Source organism: Ornithorhynchus anatinus, chromosome 3, assembly GCF_004115215.2.
Source record: "Ornithorhynchus anatinus isolate Pmale09 chromosome 3, mOrnAna1.pri.v4, whole genome shotgun sequence".
Lineage (NCBI taxonomy): Eukaryota > Metazoa > Chordata > Mammalia > Monotremata > Ornithorhynchidae > Ornithorhynchus > Ornithorhynchus anatinus.
Window position 1 is genome coordinate 69,441,721 of NC_041730.1, and position 18,829 is coordinate 69,460,549.

Here is an 18,829-nt window from a genome sequence, read left to right on the forward strand (position 1 = left end):
GGTCACAGAGCACACAAATGGCAGAGACGGGATAAGAATCCAGGTCCTTTTGACTCCCAGGCCCTTGCTCTATCCAATCGGCCACACTGCTTATACCTTAGTAGGAGATGAACTGAGAGTCTAGTATCACTCAGGTTTTTTTTTTTAATGTTTTGCTCAGAAGTTCATTTTTGGTGGAGCAGAGTATGCATAGATTCATTATACTTTCCATTCTGGCAAGAACAGGTCTAGCATTGTGAAAAATGTTTTTTCTGCTGATGTTCTTTTGGCGTATGAACCCCTATTGGGAAGATACGGCACACTGAACACAAGGGGGAACAGAACAGCAAGCAAAACCCTCCGTATCCTCCCTACAGACATTTCTTGCCCATGGCTTTGCTGGCAGAACTGAAGAGGGTGTGACTGTGCCTGCTCTAGTGAGATCAGGGACAGGCTTTCTGTGGAGCTGAAAATGCATCTGGTGGGTCTAGGGGGTTTCTGGTGGCCATGATCATCAGAAAGCTGGAATGGTTTAAAATGAATATATCAGAATAATGTAGAAACAGCTGCATTCAACACTGTTTCACTCTGCCAGTGGATAGATGACCTGTGAAATCTTCATCGCCAACTCCAAATGGGAATGGGTTAGTGCAATTATTAAGATTTTCAGGGAAAGCTGAGCCAGGCTCCCTTTGCTGTCTGGGTCAGTTCTAGATAGACCAGAGCATGCTGATAGAGCTGAGTGGAAGGAAAACTGGATCAGAAGTTCTGGCCAAGCTTTCATTGACTAGTGGGATTCCAGAAAACTTTAAGCTTGAAAACCAAACTCCTTGGGAATTCAGAAGAGAACAGGGCAATAGAGAAATTTCAATAAGATTATGAGTAGGATACAGATGAGAGAGAGAGCTGAAAGACTCCTCTCTTTCTATCCCTGCTGTATTGAGCACTAAGGGTGGATCTTAAACTAGATCCATACTTCAAAGAACAACACCAAAATGGTTGAAACAAAGACCCAAAGACACAGCTAGAGGATCAAGGGGTCCCCTGAATAGAAAGGATTCACCAGATCTTTCTTAGAATTAGAATCAAATCAACAAAATTTCCGCAGGCCTCGGGAGAAGATACACATTACAAACCTTCAATGGGTTTCAACTTCTCTCAGAGTTCTTCCTCTCTTTTTTCTACCTGAGATGTCTGTCGCATTCTATTATTAATAATGGTGCTTGTAAAGTGCTTAGTATTTGCCAACCACTATTCTAAGTGCTGGAGTTGACACAAGTTAATCAGGTTGGACACAGTCCCTGTCCCACATGTGTCTCACACTCTTAATCCCTATTTTACAGATGAGGTAACTGAGGCCAAGAGAAGTTAAGTGACTTGCCCAAGGTCACACAGCAGACATGTGGTAGAGCTGGAATTAGAACCTAGGTCTTTCTGACTCCCAGGCCATGCTCTACCCCCTAAACCACACTGCTTCTATTCTATTCTGAAGGTGTTCATGGATAAATCCAAGTGGAAGAAAATGCTAATCCAGACAAAGTGACTCAAACCTCCTTGTCTGGAGAGTTGCTGCTTTCCCGAACAACAGCAGCAACAAAAACAACAAAAAAAATCAGCAAGGGGCAAATACATTTCATCTGTTTCAAAGTCTGCAGCTTAACTGGGCCTGTGAATCAGACAGATGGGTGAGCACTGATTTCTTCTGGGTCTTGTTTGGTGAAGGGGAGGGGTCAGACTTTATATCCAAAATATATTCAATCATTTGGTTTGGCAATCATCATTTGGTTTGATTCTTGATTCCAAACAAAATGCACACAAAACCCCCAAAGCCTCTACACCAGCAGATTATTATTAATAATAATAATAATAATAATGATGTTGGTATTTGTTAAATGCTTACTATGTCAGAGCACTGTTCTAAGCGGTGGGGGAGATACAGGGTAATCAAGTTGTCCCACGTGAGGCTCACAGTCTTAATTCCCATTTTACAGATGAGGCAACTGAGGCACAGAGAAGTTAAGTGACTTGTCCACAGTCCCACAGCTGACGGGTGGCAGAGCAGGAGTCGAACCCATGACTTCTGACTCCAAGCCCATGCTCTTTCCAAGATGGAAACAGAAAAATTGATTTCATTTATATTCTTGACTCTCTACTCACTCATTTTCCTGTGAAGAGGCTCTCAATTTACAACCAAGACTGGTCAAGCTCAGTAATCAAACAAGGGATTAATTCTCGGAAGGCACTGGCTGATATAGGTAGCCATTCATCTTAAAAAACTGTCTTCCTTTAAAAACATCCTCAGCTGCTAATAACAGACTGGTTTCCATGGATTCCTCCACCAAAATGCTTTCCCATACAAAGCCATTTTGCTTTTAAGACTCTTCCACCTACAACCATATACCTCATTTTCTTGCTCAAGGAAATGAAGTCAAGCTTTTCTGTGGATATAGCTTTTGTCTCTTTAATAAGGAAGGCATTTGAACTGATTGCAGACCCAGAAGCCAAGAATTTCAAATTCTGAGCAATGAAATGGAAACAAATGATACTCCCCTTTGTCCCATGAATAATGCAAGATGCTGGCAGATGTCAGGATGTCCAAGATAACATGACTCTCAATCCTTGAGCAGTGACTTGCAAAGCTCTTCTTTCAAGAGTCACTTTGCACTTTCCTGGATTCAGTGAAGACAGAATATAAAACTGCAAGTCAAGGTATAAAGCTGAGAATTCATATGAGCCCAGGGTGACAGGTGTTTTAAAGTGAGAATACTATGAGGTGATGTCTTTCTTTTGAACCTTCTTGAAAGAGATCCAAATCTCATTTCTCAGTCCATTTTTTTTAATTGGCATGAAAAACAAACACATTTGAAGCAGGCCTTTAATAGCTGTACCTTCTAATATGCACACAGAACTGTTCAAGTGTCAAAACAACATGAGCTTTGAACTGCCAACCAGCACTTATGCATGCAAATAAGGTTCACATTTGTGGGTCCAAATTCTGGGTTGCATGTGCCAATGCAGAATAGGCACGAAGGGCAGATGTAGATGTCCTCATCATTCCTAATTTGGAAGTTTCTTCCTCGATCATCAGCATTCCAAAAAAAAGGAAACTTGGACCACATCTCTGTGTGAGGCAAAAAGGAAGAAGGTCTTTGTAGTAACTTACAATTAAAGCTGGTGACTCTGACAAAAATATAAAAATAGAGTTGTCCTTCAGCTTGAAGATGCTAATGCCAACAGGGAGGCTGAATCCTCAAAGCAGGGAGTCACAGAGAGAGAATCTCTTGAACATTTGCATACTTTGTCCATGAAAATGTCATAGCCTATTTATTTCTGACTCTTGCTATTCTAGATGAGCATTGTACATAATGTTGGTTAGAAGAAGAAAGGTCTGTCCTTCTGCCAAGAGGATGGGCATTTTTGTTTTTTCTTTTTTGAAGTAGTGGTGATGGTTTGCACTAAGTCATCTGTACTCTCATCCCTGACCCCCTAGACCCAGTGGCATACATTTTGAGATGACTAATAAGAATGAGGTGGGCACATGGACGATACTATAAGCTTTCTTCAATATTCACCAAAACAATACCTAAATGGAATAATATGCGATGGGGGTGAAAAGTAATCAGGCAAAGTTCAGTCTAAAACCAAAGTCAGCAGCAAGGATACTGTTGGTTCTGTAGACCTGTTTCTGTAGGTTGCTTTACAGGTGTGGAGGTAAAGGCAAATTTGGTTTTCTGGTGACTGGCTTTCTAAGAAATCCATGTAGCCTAGTGGAAAGAGCATGCTCCTGGGAGTCAGAGGACCTGGCTTCCATTTTTGGTTCCACCATTTGCCTGCTGTGTGACTTTGGGCGAGTCATGTAACTACTCTGTGCCTCTGATTCCTCAATTGTAAAACAGGGATTCAATACCTGTTTTCCCTCCAAATTATGTTGTGAGCCCTAGGTGTGATAGGAATTGTGTCGAATCTGATTATCGACTCCAGGGCTTAGTGCAGATAGTAAGCACCTGACAAAGACTTCATTATTATTATTAGTCAATTGTATTTATTTAGCACTTTGGGCAGAGCACTGTACTAAGCGCTTGGGATAGTAAATACAGCAAAAATTAGACATATTCCCTGTCCACAATGGGCTTAGGGTTTAGAGGAAGGGACTGACAGTATAAATAAATGACATTTAATTTATAGATATGCAATTTATGTATTATCATTATTTTTATTACATATTACCAACTACTGTAGCTAAGAACCATTAGAAAAAAGCCCCAGATGTGCCCTTCTGTCATGGAGAGTCACCATACTTTGAGGCCAGCAATCCCCCCAGGAGAATGGTATCAATGGCACGGGAACTGATCAGAGATGAGATTGACATCACTGATGTGAAGGAAACCAGACAGGCTGACGAAGAACAGATTCCCAAAATGGGTGTCAACTTCGCATCCTTCTGGAGAAGATTTTCCACTAAAGAAAATAAACTTTTAGTCAATGGGTTGACAATGAGTTACTTTTCTCAGTGCTCTCCATTCTGACAGAGACGTTAAGTTGTTATTTACCAATTTTACACCTAGCCCTGAAACAAAAATGGTTTGCCTTCCCCTCAGGACAAAGGTACCTGCTATAACAAATACTGAGAAGGAAAATGTTATTCAGGAATCAGAATCAATTCAATCAAGGATATGTATTGAACGCTTACTGTCTGCAGAACACTGTACTAAGCATTTGGAAGAGTACAATGTAACAGGATTGGTAGACATGTTCCTGCCCACAATGAGTTTATGGTCTAGAGTGGGTAATAATTGTGGGGTATGTAATGCTCCCTAGGTGCCAAGCGCTGTACTAAATTCTGGATACAGGATAATTAGGTCCCACATGGGGCTCACAGAGTAAGTAGGAGGGAGAGCAGATATTGAATCCTCATTTTACTGATGAGGGAACAGAGGCACAGAGAAATTAAGTGATTTATTAGGTAATTGGGGAAACAGGGATTAGAATCCGAGGCCTCTCTGAATTCCAAACCCATGCTCATTCCTCTAGGCTGTAAACTCATAATGGACAGGGAACATATCCACTAATTCTTTTGTACCGTAATCCCAAATACTTAGTACAGTGCTCTGCGCATATTAAGTGCCCAATAAATACGAATGATTGATAGGTCACACTGCTTTTCACTATACCAAATGCTTGAGACAGTACCTTCTAATAGAGTTGGTAGGTACTACCCTGTATACCTGTATACCTATCCCTGTATAGATGTAACTTAAAGTCCATAGTAGACAGATATTTTAAAAAATGTGGATAGAGGAATTGTGTATAAGGAGATTTACACAGTGCCATGTGGCTGGGCTGAGTTTTAAAGGGCTAAACAGGTTCATAGGTAAGTACAAAGTCAATAGTGCAGAGAGGGGAAATGAGGACTTAGTTGGGGAAGATCTTTTGGAGGAGATGGGATTTTAGGAGGGTTTTGAAGGTATGGGAGGGGGTTCCAGACCCAGTGAGAATTCACTGCTGGAGCGCTGCTTGGTTTAGGCCTGGTTCTGCAGGAAAACGATTTGAATTTGAATTTGAAATTATCAAGAGATTTAAAAAAAAATGGAATAAATATATATCAAATGATTGAGCTGTTCAAAGCTCATGACATTAGAAATGGCCCTTCTAATGAGTGCAAATAACATTTTTTTCTGGCCTTCCCATCCTGGGGTTGTAAGAGACCATGGTTCTACCTCAACTGAACTCTCCCAACAATTATGGTATTTGCTAAGCACTCATTATGTGTCAAACACTGTTCTGAGACCTGTGGTAGATATGAGTTAATCAGGTCAGACACAATCCCTGTTCCACATAAAGCCCTCAGTCTAAGTAAGAGGGGGAACAAGTATTGAATCTCCCTTTTACAAGGAGAGAAATGAAGCACTGAGAAGTTAAGTGACTTGCCCAAAGTCATCCAACAAGCAAATGGTGGAGCCAGGATTAGAATCCAGTCCTCTGACCCCCAGGCCCATGCTCTTTCCACAAGGCCATACTGCTTCTTAATTATGGTATTTGTGAAGTGTTTACTTTGTGTCAACTGCAGTTCTAAACTCTAAGGTAGTTACAAGTTAATCAGGTAGGATCCCTGTCCCATATGGGTCTCACAGTCTAAGTAGGAGGGTTAACAAAAGTACTGAAGCCCCACTTTACAAATGAGGAAACTGAGGCACAGAGAAGAAGTTAAGTGACTTGCCCAAGCAAGCAAATGGCAGAGCAGGATTAGAACCCAGATCCCAAGACTGTGCTCTTTCCACTAGGGTATGCTGCTCCCAAGTACTGGATAGTCCCGATCAGGTATTTGTCTAATCATAAATGGAGTCAAGTAATAAAAATAACTGTGGTATTTGTTAAGTGCTTATTACGAGGCAAACACTATACTAAGTACTGGTCTAGATACATAATAATCAGGTCCCACATGCGGCTTACACTCTAGGCAAGGGGAAGGACAGGTATTGATTCCCCATTTTGCAGATGAGGCATCTGAGTCACAGAAAAGTTAAGTGACTTGCCCAAGGTCACACAGCCAATAAGGGGCAGAGACAGGATTAGAACCCAGGTCTTCTGACTCCCAGGTCTGCGCTCTTTCCTAGAGGCCATACTGCTCCTTAAGTAACTCATTCTGGCAATCTTTAAATTTTTCATATATTCAAATATTTGGGGTCTGTAGTGTTTAAAGACCCCTGATTGACTTGTTAGGCTGTGATATCCTTCTGGGAATGGAGTGTGTCTGGCCAGGAAATGTTTCTACCACTTCTGTTGCATTATACTCTCCCAAGCACTTAATTCAGTGTTCTGCACAGAGTGAAGTTTCAATAAATACCATAATTTAATCACTTCTCTTGTAACGTGGGTGTCAGCCTCTGGTTAAATTCTACAAGAACTAAAACTTGATTTGATTGAAATCATACCTGTCCCCCTGCTTTTTTATGCTCCAGTTTGTCTGTGACAACGTAGCTCTCCCCGAATTATTTAAGAAACTGTAGCAACAGGTCACAAACCCTTGCCCATGACAGCAACTCCTCAAAACCCACTGGCTTCCGGCACTCCCAAAATACTCGCCCAAATGAAGCTAACTTTCAGTGCGTCTTTGGCATCGCAGCAGATTGAACAGGTTTGGGGCGGGGAGACTGGATCCCTCTTTCGAGAGCCAGCAGGTTGCCTGTGCTAATAGCAAAAGGCTCAGAACTCCCTGGCAGCTGCCTCCGCGAATGTCACGGAACTTGACAACCACCCCGAGATCCCAAGGACTGCCTTGAGGATCGTTGCTCCAGGGTCAGCCCGTGGGTGAAATCCCTGGCTGATAATCATTTTTGTGGGATTGAAGAACCTTGGCACTGCTTGGGGTTCTGATGGACATGAGCCTGACCTTAAGCACACCTGCTGAGGAAATTAGTTACCACTTCAGAGTCCTACAAAACAGAAACTTTGGTCTTATAATACTGGTGAGCAGGGAGCCTCAAGAAGTAGGAAATGAGGGAAAATGTGGGATTAATTGAATTGGGAATGAAATTACAGCAAAAGACATTTGCCCAGTAGATGCTCAGTGATTTTTTTTTGTGGCTTGGACTCCTGATCAATTTGGACAGTCTAGAGAGTGTGTGAAATTATTAATTGGATAAAGTATTTTCTAATTTGCTAACTACTCTATTTCATACAACTGTATTCGTTATTCATTTTTTAGATAAAATGGGTTTTGGAAGGCTAGTTTGCATTCATTCAGTAGTATTTATTGAGCATTTACTATGTGCAGAGCACTGTACTAAGCTCTTGGAATGTACAATTTGGCAACAGAGACAATCCCTGACCAATAACGGGATCACAGTCTAAATGGGGGGAGACAGACAGCAAAGCAAAACAGAACAAAACAAAAATAGTTTTGTGACAATATATATCTATATCTCGATTATATCTATATACATACATATAGTATTTGTTGAGTGCTTACTATGTGTCAAGCGGTCAAGCGCTGTTCTAAGTGCTGGGGTAGATACAAGTTAATCAGGTTAGACACATTTCCTGTCCCATGTGGGGCTCACAGTCTAGACATATGGGAGAACAGGTATTGAATCCCCATTTTGCAGTTGAGGAAACTGAGGCAGAGAGAAGTTAAATGACTTGCCCAAGATTACACAGCAGGTCAGTGGCAGAGTCAGGATTAGAACTCTGGTCCTCTGGTTCCCATGCCTGTGCTAGGCCACACTGTTTCCCACCCTTCAGAGTACCTCACAGTTTTTCCATATGCTCTAAATAATCTCTTGGAATATCATAGGTATTTTGATGCGAATGTCTCTGAGTCCAAACAGAAGTGGAAGATATCATTATTCAGTGAATTTGACCTGCCTAGAAAGCCCATTTCCCCATATGGTTGATCTGAATTGCTGTCAAATGGTCCTGCCTGAATTTCTCACTAGACCGAGCTCTCTCTAATTTTTCTATCATCGTATTAATCAGGTCTTGGTAGAAAGAAGATAAGAGGAAAATGCCCGGAAGTTTCATTTCTGTCAGAGTAACCTAGTAGAAAAAAGCATGGGAATGGGAGTCAGGAGACCCAGGTTTGAAACCCAACTCTACCACTTGGGCAAGTTTCTTAACCATTCTGGGCATCTGTTTCCTCATCCATAAAATGTGGAAAAGAGATTGAGTACCATGTAGGATGCGTGCTATGTCTGATCGCATAATTTAGAATGTACGTACTAGCCTTTAGCACATAGTGAGAGCTTAATAAATGCCATAATGATCATATTCATCATTATTGAATAGCAGTTATTATTTATTATTGCTAATCAAAATTATTTTTCTATCAGTGGCACAGATTGACTGAAAAACATGAAGAATTTTTTTCAAAAAAAATGAATCGATAGGGTTGGAGAGGACAGGATAGATGAACTGAAGAAATAGCATGTCCCAGTGGAAGGAGAACAGGCCTAGGAGTCAAAGAACCTTTTCATTCATTCATTCAATAGTATTTATTGAGCACTTGCTATGTGCAGAGCATTGTACTAAGAGCTTGGAATGTACAATTTGGCAACAGATAGAGACAATCTTTGCCAGGTGATGGGTTCACAGTCTAACCTGGATTCTAATCCCTTTCTACCATTTGTCTGCTGTGTGACCTAGGGCAACTTAATAATAATAATAATGATGATGATGGTATTTGTTAAGCACTTACTATGTGCCAAGCATTGTTCTAAGCCCTTGAGTAGATAGAAGGTAATTGGGTTGTCCCACACGGGGTTCACAGACTTAATCCCCATTTTACAGTTGAGGTAACTGAGGCACAGATAAGTTAAGTGACTTGCCCAAAGTCAAACAGCTGATAAGTGGTGGAGTCAGAATTAGAACCCATGACCTCTGACTCCCAAGCCTGGGCTCTTTTCACTAAGCCACACTGCTTCTCAATTAACTTCTTTGTGCCTCAGTTGCTTCATCTGTAAAATGAGGATTAAGACTGTCAGTCTCCTGTGGGAAATGGGCAGTGCCCAACTGATTATATCTGCCCCAATGCTTAGTATGGCATTTTAAGGCTTACCCAATGCCATCAAAACAAACCAAAACAAAAATTGGAGATTCATTCTAGCTAAAGTGGAAATTCCTTCTTGACAAATGATTTTCGTAGTCAAGCCACATGTCCGGAAGCATCAGAAAATAATTCCCTGAAAACCCCATTTTCTGCATCCAGAATAGGCTACACTTTTAGTCTCGGGTACTTCTTAAGGAGAGGATGGAAGAGAGTCTGTTGAAAATCCTGATCTGAGGGGGGGACAGTTTCCTGTTGGATAGAAGGACAGAAAGAGATTCTTGTAGGCAGTCACTCTAGATAATTTCCCTTATCATCTTGTCACTCTCCAGTTTCTATCCCTTGAAGCCTGCATCTTCCAGCCTCTTGGTAGCACTCTGTCCCAGAGGAAGCCTAGAAGGGGAGCTGGAGTGATTTTTAGAAGTGATGGGCACTCAGAGTCAGGTTCAGCCAGATCCTGAGCTTAAAAAACAGCATGAAGCATTGTGGCCTAGTGGGTCGAACATGGATCTGGGAGTCAGGGAGACCTGAATGCTAATCCTGGCTCTACAACTTGTCTGCTGTATGACCTTAGGCAACTCACTTAACTTCTCTGTTCCTCAGTTATCTCATCTATAAAATGGAGATCAAGACTGTGAGCCCTGTATGTATCCAACCCCATTATCTTGTATCTACTCCAGCACTTAGAACAGTAAGTACTTAACAAATACCATTCGTTAATCATCTTGGTTCCCACACCATGCTCCACTTAGACTAAGAGGCCCCTGTGGAATAGAGACTATGTCCAACCTAATGAATGTGTACTTACCCCAGCGCTTGAACAAGGTTCAACACATAAGAAGTGCTTACTAAATACCACAAATAATGCATAGAGTCCCGTGTTCCATCTCTATTCCTGATCATCCACTGATTAAGGGGCTAGGATGCCTCGCATAGGTTTGGGGAACAGTATCTGTGTTGGGGTAGGGGATTTTAAGGAAGAGGCAGCCTGGTAACTTTATTTTAAGCTTTTTGCCGGACTCTTTTAAAGGATGTCCTGGCACTTCAACTTTATATTTTTAATTGAATAACAAAGTTTGCTTGTTGTTGCTGAATTGTACATTTCAAGCGCTTAGTACAGTGCTCTGCACATAGTAAGCGCTCAACAAATACGATTGAATGAATGAAAAGGGACCACAGTAAAAGTAGGCATCTGAAGCTAATAAACCATCAGAATGTGAAGTGTGGCAGAAAATATGATTTGAAGAATTAAACTAAATTGTTTGGTTACAGCCCTGCCACAGAAATTAACACTGGCCAATGGATCACAAACAGTGGGAAAAAAGCCAGTGAATGACGATGTGTGGAAAGGGTAAAGGAGGCAAAGGATCAATTTCAAATAAAAGATTCATTAGAGGTTTATAAACGTCTCAGAAGCCTTCTTATATTAAGGACATGTATCACGGGGAGTTGCATGGACAGGGGATAAAGCATGGGTTTGGGAACCAGAAGGGCTTTGGTTCCAAACCCAGCTCTGCTATGTAACCCTGGGCAAGTCACTTTATTTCTCTGTATCTTAGTTACCTCATCTGTAAGATGGGGGATTAAGACTGTGAGTCCCATGTGGGACAGGGACTGTCCAACCTGATTAGCTTGTATCTACCCCAGCACTTAGAACAGTGCTTCCTTCATAGTAGCAATATTGTTTTTTATTATTGTTGTCATGTCTTACGGTCATATTAAGGTCATATCTTTTCCAAGAGGCCTTCTCAGCTTAATTCCTCTTTACCTGGTTCCCTCTCCCTTCTGTGTCATCATCACAGTGGGATCTGTGCCTTTTGGGCATTTGGTATTCTCCTGACCCTCATCTCACAGCACGTACATGCATATCCCTAATTCATTTATTTATATTAAAGTTTGTCTCCCCCTCTAGACTGTAAATTCACTGTGGACAGGGAACATGTCTCCAAACTCTGTATTCTATCCTCCCAAGTGCTTAGTACAGTGCTCTGAACACAGCAAGCACTTAATTATATACCATTGATTGATATATAGCTGAATACTAGAGAGCAAAAAAGTCTCAGGAAAAAGCCATCAGTTCCTCATTGAAGTCAGCCGGCTTCCCAAACCGACTTCTCAAGGGGAATAAAAGGAGGATCCAGAATTCCTCTCCAGAGGTCTTCTCTGACTAAGCCTCCCTTTTCCTCTTCTCCCACTCCCTTCTTCATCGCCCTGACTTGCTCCCTTTACTCATTTCCCCTCCCGACCCCATGGCCCTGCTGTACATATCTGGATTGTCTCTACTGCTGTTACTGTAATAATAATAATGTTGGTATTTGTTAAGTGCTTACTATGTGCAGATCACTGTTATAAGCGCTGGGGTAGATACAGGGTAATCAGGTTGTCCCACGTGAGGCTCACAGTTAATCCCCATTTTACAGATGAGGTAACTGAGACACAGAGAAGTTAAAACTTGCCCACAGTCACACAGCTGACAAGTGGCAGAGCCAGGATTCGAACCCATGACATCTGATTCCCAAGCCTGGACTCTTTCCACTGAGCCACGCTGCCTCTCTAAGCACTTAGTACAGTGCTCTGCACACAATAAGCACTCAATAAATATGATAGAATAATTTCTATTAATGTCTGTCTCTCCCCCTAGACTGCATGCTCATTGTGAGCAGAGAATGTGTCTGTTATATTCTACTCTCCCAGCTGCTTAGTATAGTGCTCTGAACACAGTAAGCATTCAATAAATACAGCTGAACGAATGAATCCACAATGTTCTAAGGGGAAAGTTTTCCAGAAGACATTTATCTGTCTCCAGAATTTCTACAGTAGAAAAGGCTGTCAGCCAATGCCGACTCACACTGCTAGTGGAGGGCAATCTACACTCTGTCCATCCTAAGTACTACCATCTCAACTCTGAGCCTGGCATCAGCATGTTAGCCCAGATCTCCCTCCTTTTCTCCTTCTCCCACCCCCATTTCGGTGTTTCAGTATTCTAGCCACACTGCCAAGAATACACTCTGCTTTCCCTGCTGGTCATCTGGTGAAATATCACCAGACCAATATGCTTCCTTCTAAGACCAGAAGGGCCTGTTTCTGGAGGGAAAGTACCTTTGGGGGAAAGAAGAGGAGTTCTTCCTTATTTTCTACTACAATAATCTTCCATTAATAACCATTCATGTCATAAAAACTGCATCACAGTTAAAACACAATAATCACAAAAGTGTTTTGTTTTTTCTCCTGTCTTCCTTGAATTTGGAAATTTCCAATTTGGAAAGTATAAGAAAGTGCAAAGCTGAAGAAACAGTGGGTACAACAGAGATGTTTGAAGTTCCTTATAAAATAAAATCCCTTTCTCATCTCACTTTATACTCCTACCTTGGGGACACTCATCCTTTCCCATGCCTTCAACTACTGTCTCTTTGTGGATGATTCCCAAATATACATCACTAGCTCCCACCTCTCTCCCTCTCTGTACTCTCTCATTTCTTCCTCTCTCCAGAACATTTCTACATGCATGTTCCCCTGGCATCTCAAACTCAATATGTCCAAAACTGAAAACCTCATCTTCCTTTCCCAAAACAGTTTTCAACATCATCATCCTCTCCATATCTTAAGCCTGAAACACTGACATTATCCTTAACTCCTTCATCTCATTCACAACCTATATTACTATTATTAGAAGAAGCATAGCCTAGTGGAAAGAGCATGGGCCTGGGAATCAGAGGACCTGGGTTCTAAACCCAGGTCCACCACTTGCCTGCTGTGTGACTTTAGGTGAGTCACATAGCTTCTCTGTGCGTCAGTTCCCTCGTCTGTAAAATGGAGATTAAGACTGTAAGCCCCCTGTGGAACATGGACTATGTCGAACCTGATCCATCTTGTGTCTTCCCCAGTGCTTACTACAGTGTTTGGCACATAGGGCATAACAAGTGCCATTTTAAAAAAATGAGTTAGGGTTGGAGCTCATATTCTCTCTTTAGCATTTCTACAATAATTTCCAGAGGGGAAATAGTCACATATGAGATACTGGAGCAAATGAAAACATCGTATAAGTTGATAATCATAATAATAATAATAAGTATGGTACTTGTTAAGTGCCTACTATGTGTCAAACACTGTACTAAGTGCTGTGGTAGATACAAGATCATCAAGTTGGTCAGAGTACTTGTCCCATATGGAGTTCAGAGACCAAGTAAGATTTAATTCCCATTTGACAGATGTGGAAGCCGAAACACAGAGAAGTGACTTGCCCAAAGGTCACATAGCACACAAGAGGCTGAGAAGGATTAGAACCCAGGTCTTCCGACTCCCAGGCCCATACTCTTTCCATTAGGCCATTATTAACAAATACTATTATTCCTATATTCAGAATTTGTTTAAATGGCTGTCTCCCCCTCCAGACTGAGAGCCTTTTGTGAGCAGGGAATGGGTCTACCAACTCCATTGCATTGGACTCTATTAATCAGTGTTCTGCACCCAATAAGTGCACATAAATGCTATTAAGTGAGCTCTTGAATCAATCAGGAGGCCTGTAGCATAAAGCAACAGTGTAGCTTCAAATCCACGTGGTCTGTATGACACCAATTTGTGGCAAAGGGTATTTCCAAGCCACTTATCATTAACGGAAAACAAGCCATAGCTCTTGTCAGGCTGTGAACATATTTGCTCCACACTGACAAGCCCTGAGTTTACTATTCTGGTCATTTGGGAGCAGAGGGTGCACTGGGAGATTAAGGATGGGGAAGAAGGCAACCGAGCAGATGGAAAAAGGGAAGGTTGGGCTAGGAATGATGAGGAGGGGATTTGGTTCCTTAAATTCAAATTTGAGCAGAAGTGATATAGGCTCACCATCCATCCCCAGAAACTCATTTTGACAGAAGCTTTGGTAAAAAGAGTGATGGAAAACTAAGGCAAGCCCACTCAGTAAATTTCTTGGCACTCAAAACTGGTAAACTGCAATTAGTAGAAAGAGTCCCAAGTTTAAACCTTTCTCTCATCCAAACTAAATTCAAAATCCTCCTCATAATTAGATACTTGTTACATTTCCTGCCTGTTTCTCCTGGCACTCTGGCCCATGATTTTAAGTCCTCTCTTCATTTGTAAGCTAATTCCTGATTAATCTCAACCCCCTTTCCTGATTCCTACTTGGTTCCTATGTTTAGTGGGCAGTTTTCATGACCACATCACCATCGGTAAAAATTCACTGAGCAATCCCTATAGAGTGTGTGCTCTTCGGAACCCTTCTGTGTATACAGTTTGGTTTTCTGTCATGCTTCTGTTCTTTATCAGTTTTTAAATTTCAAAGATAAGAGATTCTTTGTTTACACCAGGTTGAGCTAGAATTGGAGGAGGAGTTGTGAGTCTTTCCAGTGATTTTAATGGCATTATATCATCTGATTATCAAAGCCACATAATTATACTGCCTGCAAAATGGGATGAATAGGAGCCACTTCATTGGAGTTTTGTAAAAAAATCAGTTAAAGTATGCAAAGATTTTTTAAAAAAATCAGTAGTATTTATTAAGTTGTGAGTATGTGCAGAGCACTATACTAAGGACCTGTGAGGTACAATGCAATATGTCTACAGTCTAGATGGGGAGACGATCATTAAAATGTACTAATAATAAGGGAAATGGCAGATTATGAGAATTTATACATAGGCTGGGGCTAGGGTGAGTATCAAATGCTTGGCCTAGTGGAAAGAGCACAGGTCTGCAAATTAGAGGACCTGGGTTCTGATCCTGACTTCACCACATGCCTGCCATGTAACCTTGGACAATTCACTTCACTTCTCCTTGCTTCAGTTTTCTCTTCTGTAAAATGAGAATTGAATACCTGTTCTCCTCCCTACCTAGATTGTGAACCCTGGATCTGCCTCAGTGCTTAGAACGGTGCTTGACATATAGAAAGTGCTTAAGAAATGTCCCAATTATTATTATTACAATTATTATTTCAGATCAAAGGGCATAGGTGATGCAGAAGGGAGGGCTAATAGAGAAAATGAGGTCCTAGTCAGGGAAAGAGGTAAGATTTTTGCAAGGCTTTAAAAATGGGGAGAGTGATAGTCTGTAGGATCTGAAGGGGGTACAAGTTCCAGGCCAGAGGAAGAACATGGGCAAGGAGTAGGCAGTGAGATAGATAAGATCTAGTAACAAAGAGTAGATTGGTGTTAGAGAAGTGAAGTGGAAGGCAGGGTTGTAGTAGGAGATGAGTGAGGTTAGGTAGGAAGGTATGAGCCGATTGTCATGAGAAGGAGCATGGTGTAGTGGATAGAACCCAGGTCTGGGACGTCATGGGTTTTAATCCCAGCTCCATCACTTGTCCGCTGTGTGACCTTGGACAAGTCACTTCACTTCTCTGGGCCTCAGCTCCCTCATCTGTAAAATGGGGATTGAGACCGTGAGTGAGCCCTATGTGGGATAGGGACTGGGTCGAACCCGCTATGCATGTATCCACCCCAGTGCTTAGTTCAGTGCCTGGCACATAGTAAACTCTTAACAAATACCATAAGTATGATTAGTATTATTATTAAAGCCCATGGGAAGGAGTTGCTATTTGATACAGAAGCGGTTAGACATATTTGAGGAGTGGGGAGACGAGGACTGAATGTTGTTTTTAGAAAAAAATGGAAGTATAATTAGAAGGGATACAAAAGAAAGGTGGTCTTGTCAATAGTGCACAGGATGGAATGGAAGAAATTAGATCCACAAGGGGAGGAGGAAGACATTAAGGCTTGTGTGACAAAAATTAACAGTTATGTCCAAAGGCTTGCACAAATCTGTTCCTATTGTCTTGGTCTCCTTTTTCTTCTTGCCCCAATGCATTTTTTTCCAATTTGGAAAAGCATGTTAGTTACCATGGGTTTTTTTAAATTATTATGCTATTTTTGAGCACTAATTATCAAGAACAGTCAAGCGCTGTTCTAAGCGCTGGGATAGACATAAGTTAATAAGGTTGGACACAGTCCCTGTCACTCACGATATTCACCGTTTAAGTAAGAGGGATAACAGGTACTGAAACCTCATTTTAGAGTTGAGGAAAGTGAGGCACAGAGATGATAACTGATTTGCTCAAGGTCACACAGCAGAAACCTGGCAAAGTTGGAATTAGAAACCAGGTCCTTCGACTCCTAGGCCTGGACTCCTTCCACTAGGCCACCCTGCTTCCCATGACTGAACTATTCCTAAGAGCAGACACAAAGAGGCAGGTCTTTTAATTATTATGAAGGTGAAATGATAGTACTTAATGGAGTCCTTAAACATGAAGTGAAAGCATGGGTTTGGGGTAGTAACAGGAGAAGAAGAGAAGTACAACTGACTGGTAATTTCATTTGATATTAGCATCTTTTAGAATCTGTGGTCCTATGGACTTAAAAGTTTCACCTTTGGCAGCTTCTCTTCTCAACATTACACGAGCCCCCCGTCAACTCTCAAACACATAACCACGAGAATAAAAATAACAAGAACATAATATGGGCTACTTATTCACATAATTTTTCTGACACATGAATAAAAGAAATCAGAAACACTGTTTCTGTTATGAATAAATTGATATCAAGAGCCACGAAATAACTCCCCTAATTCCATAGGAAGCTAGAAAATCTATTTTTTCCTGGAGAATTTTGGAGTAGGATAAACATTCTGCTTATAGCATTATAGTGCAATCTGGCTTGGAACGTGTGGGCTGGGCTTGATGATCTATTGCAACCTCTTCATTCCCCAAGGGGTCCTATGGTTATCAGACTGCGAGCCTGTTGTTGATTAGGGATTGTCTCTATCTGTTGCTGAATTGTACTTTCTAAGCGATTAGTACAGTGCTCTGCAAACGGTAAGCGCTCAGTAAATACGATGGAATGAATGAATAAATGAATGTATAATTTATACATGAGGAAATGATCATTCCCAAACTAATATATGTGTGTGTGTCCCTCATATTCCAAGGTGACACTAGTGGCAGTGCTTAGAACAATGCTTGACACATATTAAGCTCATAACAAATGCCATTTAAAAAAGTGTGGTCCTAGTCTTACATATACGTATGGTGGAAAAGACTCTCTCATATTGTTTACAAGTACTTATATACTAGAAGTTTCATTCATTCATTCTGTCGAATTTATTGAGTGCTTACTGTGTGCAGAGCATTGTACTAAGAACTTGGAAAAGTACAATTCACCAATAAAAAGTGACAACCTGTCTCTGGACCCTTCTTCCTATCCAACAGATAAGTAATCTCCCCACTTTCAAAGCCTTATTGAAGGCCCATCCTCTCCAAGAGTCCTTACCTGACTACGCCCTCATGTCCTTTTCTCCCTCTCCCTGTAAACTGTAAGCTTGCTGTGCGTAGGGAATGTGTCTGTTATACTGTTTTATGGTACTCTCCCAAGTGCTTAGTACAGTGCTCTGCACACAAAATACAATTGACTGACTGGCTGAGTGGCCCTGATTCACTCCTTTTATTCACCCCCAACCCCAGCCCCACACCACTCATGTCCATGGCTGTAACTTATTTATATCCAGGTCTGTCTCCCCCTCTGGACTGTAAGCTTTTAGTGGAAAAGAAATGTGTCTGTCATATTATTATTGCACTCTCCCGAGGGTTTACTACAGTGCTCTGCACACAGTGAGCGTTCAATAAATATGATTTGATTGATCTCTGTTTTCAACTCAACTTCCTTACAACCTCATTTTCATAAAATCTCTGCTCTATAAGAGCAACCGCTGATCCGATTTCTACTTTCTAGGCTGGTTTTTCTGCTACAGTGATCTTCCAACATTCCACTGCTATGAGTCTATGTTTGAGTTCTTCATCATTCTTAAAAACATTTTTTTTTTTGGCTCTCTGAATTGGTGTGGGCCCAGGACAGGCTTTAGTAAATTGCATCATCAGCTCTGGAAGCTCTGCAAGGGGGTAGCCACGGACAACCTACCAAAGTTAACAACTGCCTAACGACCATGAAGTTTCTCCCTAAGATTACTACTCCATTGGCCTTCTCAAAGAGGGAACAGCTGTAATCCTTCTCAAAATGGCTGTGACACACCTCCCAAAGATGGCCACGAGACAGAAGGGATCCATTATCAGGGTGTGATTCGAAGTCTCGGAGCTGAGATGTGCAGGGTGTTTGACGGGAGAGGACAAGTCAGCTAGAGTGGACTTAGTTGCCCCCTTCCTTCATTCACAACATCATTCATCATTGCTTCACCAGTGCATCTTTTTGGGCAGGCTGCTTTCTCACCTCACATTCTAGCTGAAAAGGGACCGGAGGGGTGGCTAAGATGGGGTTCCACCTCTTGCCCCTGGCTGGTGGGAGAAGGAAGATGAT

The 18,829-nt window shown here is 41.6% G+C and overlaps 1 long non-coding RNA gene across 1 annotated transcript in view; it reads right to left on the minus strand.

Moving 5' to 3' along the window:
* Window positions 1-2,852: 2,852 nt before the first annotated feature.
* LOC114809979 overlaps window positions 2,853-18,829 on the minus strand; it is an 80,116-nt gene continuing 64,139 nt past the window's right edge. The window contains exon 3 of the long non-coding RNA XR_003757738.2: window positions 2,853-3,100. This is a non-coding gene — a long non-coding RNA (uncharacterized LOC114809979). The remainder of the gene's footprint in view (window positions 3,101-18,829) is intronic.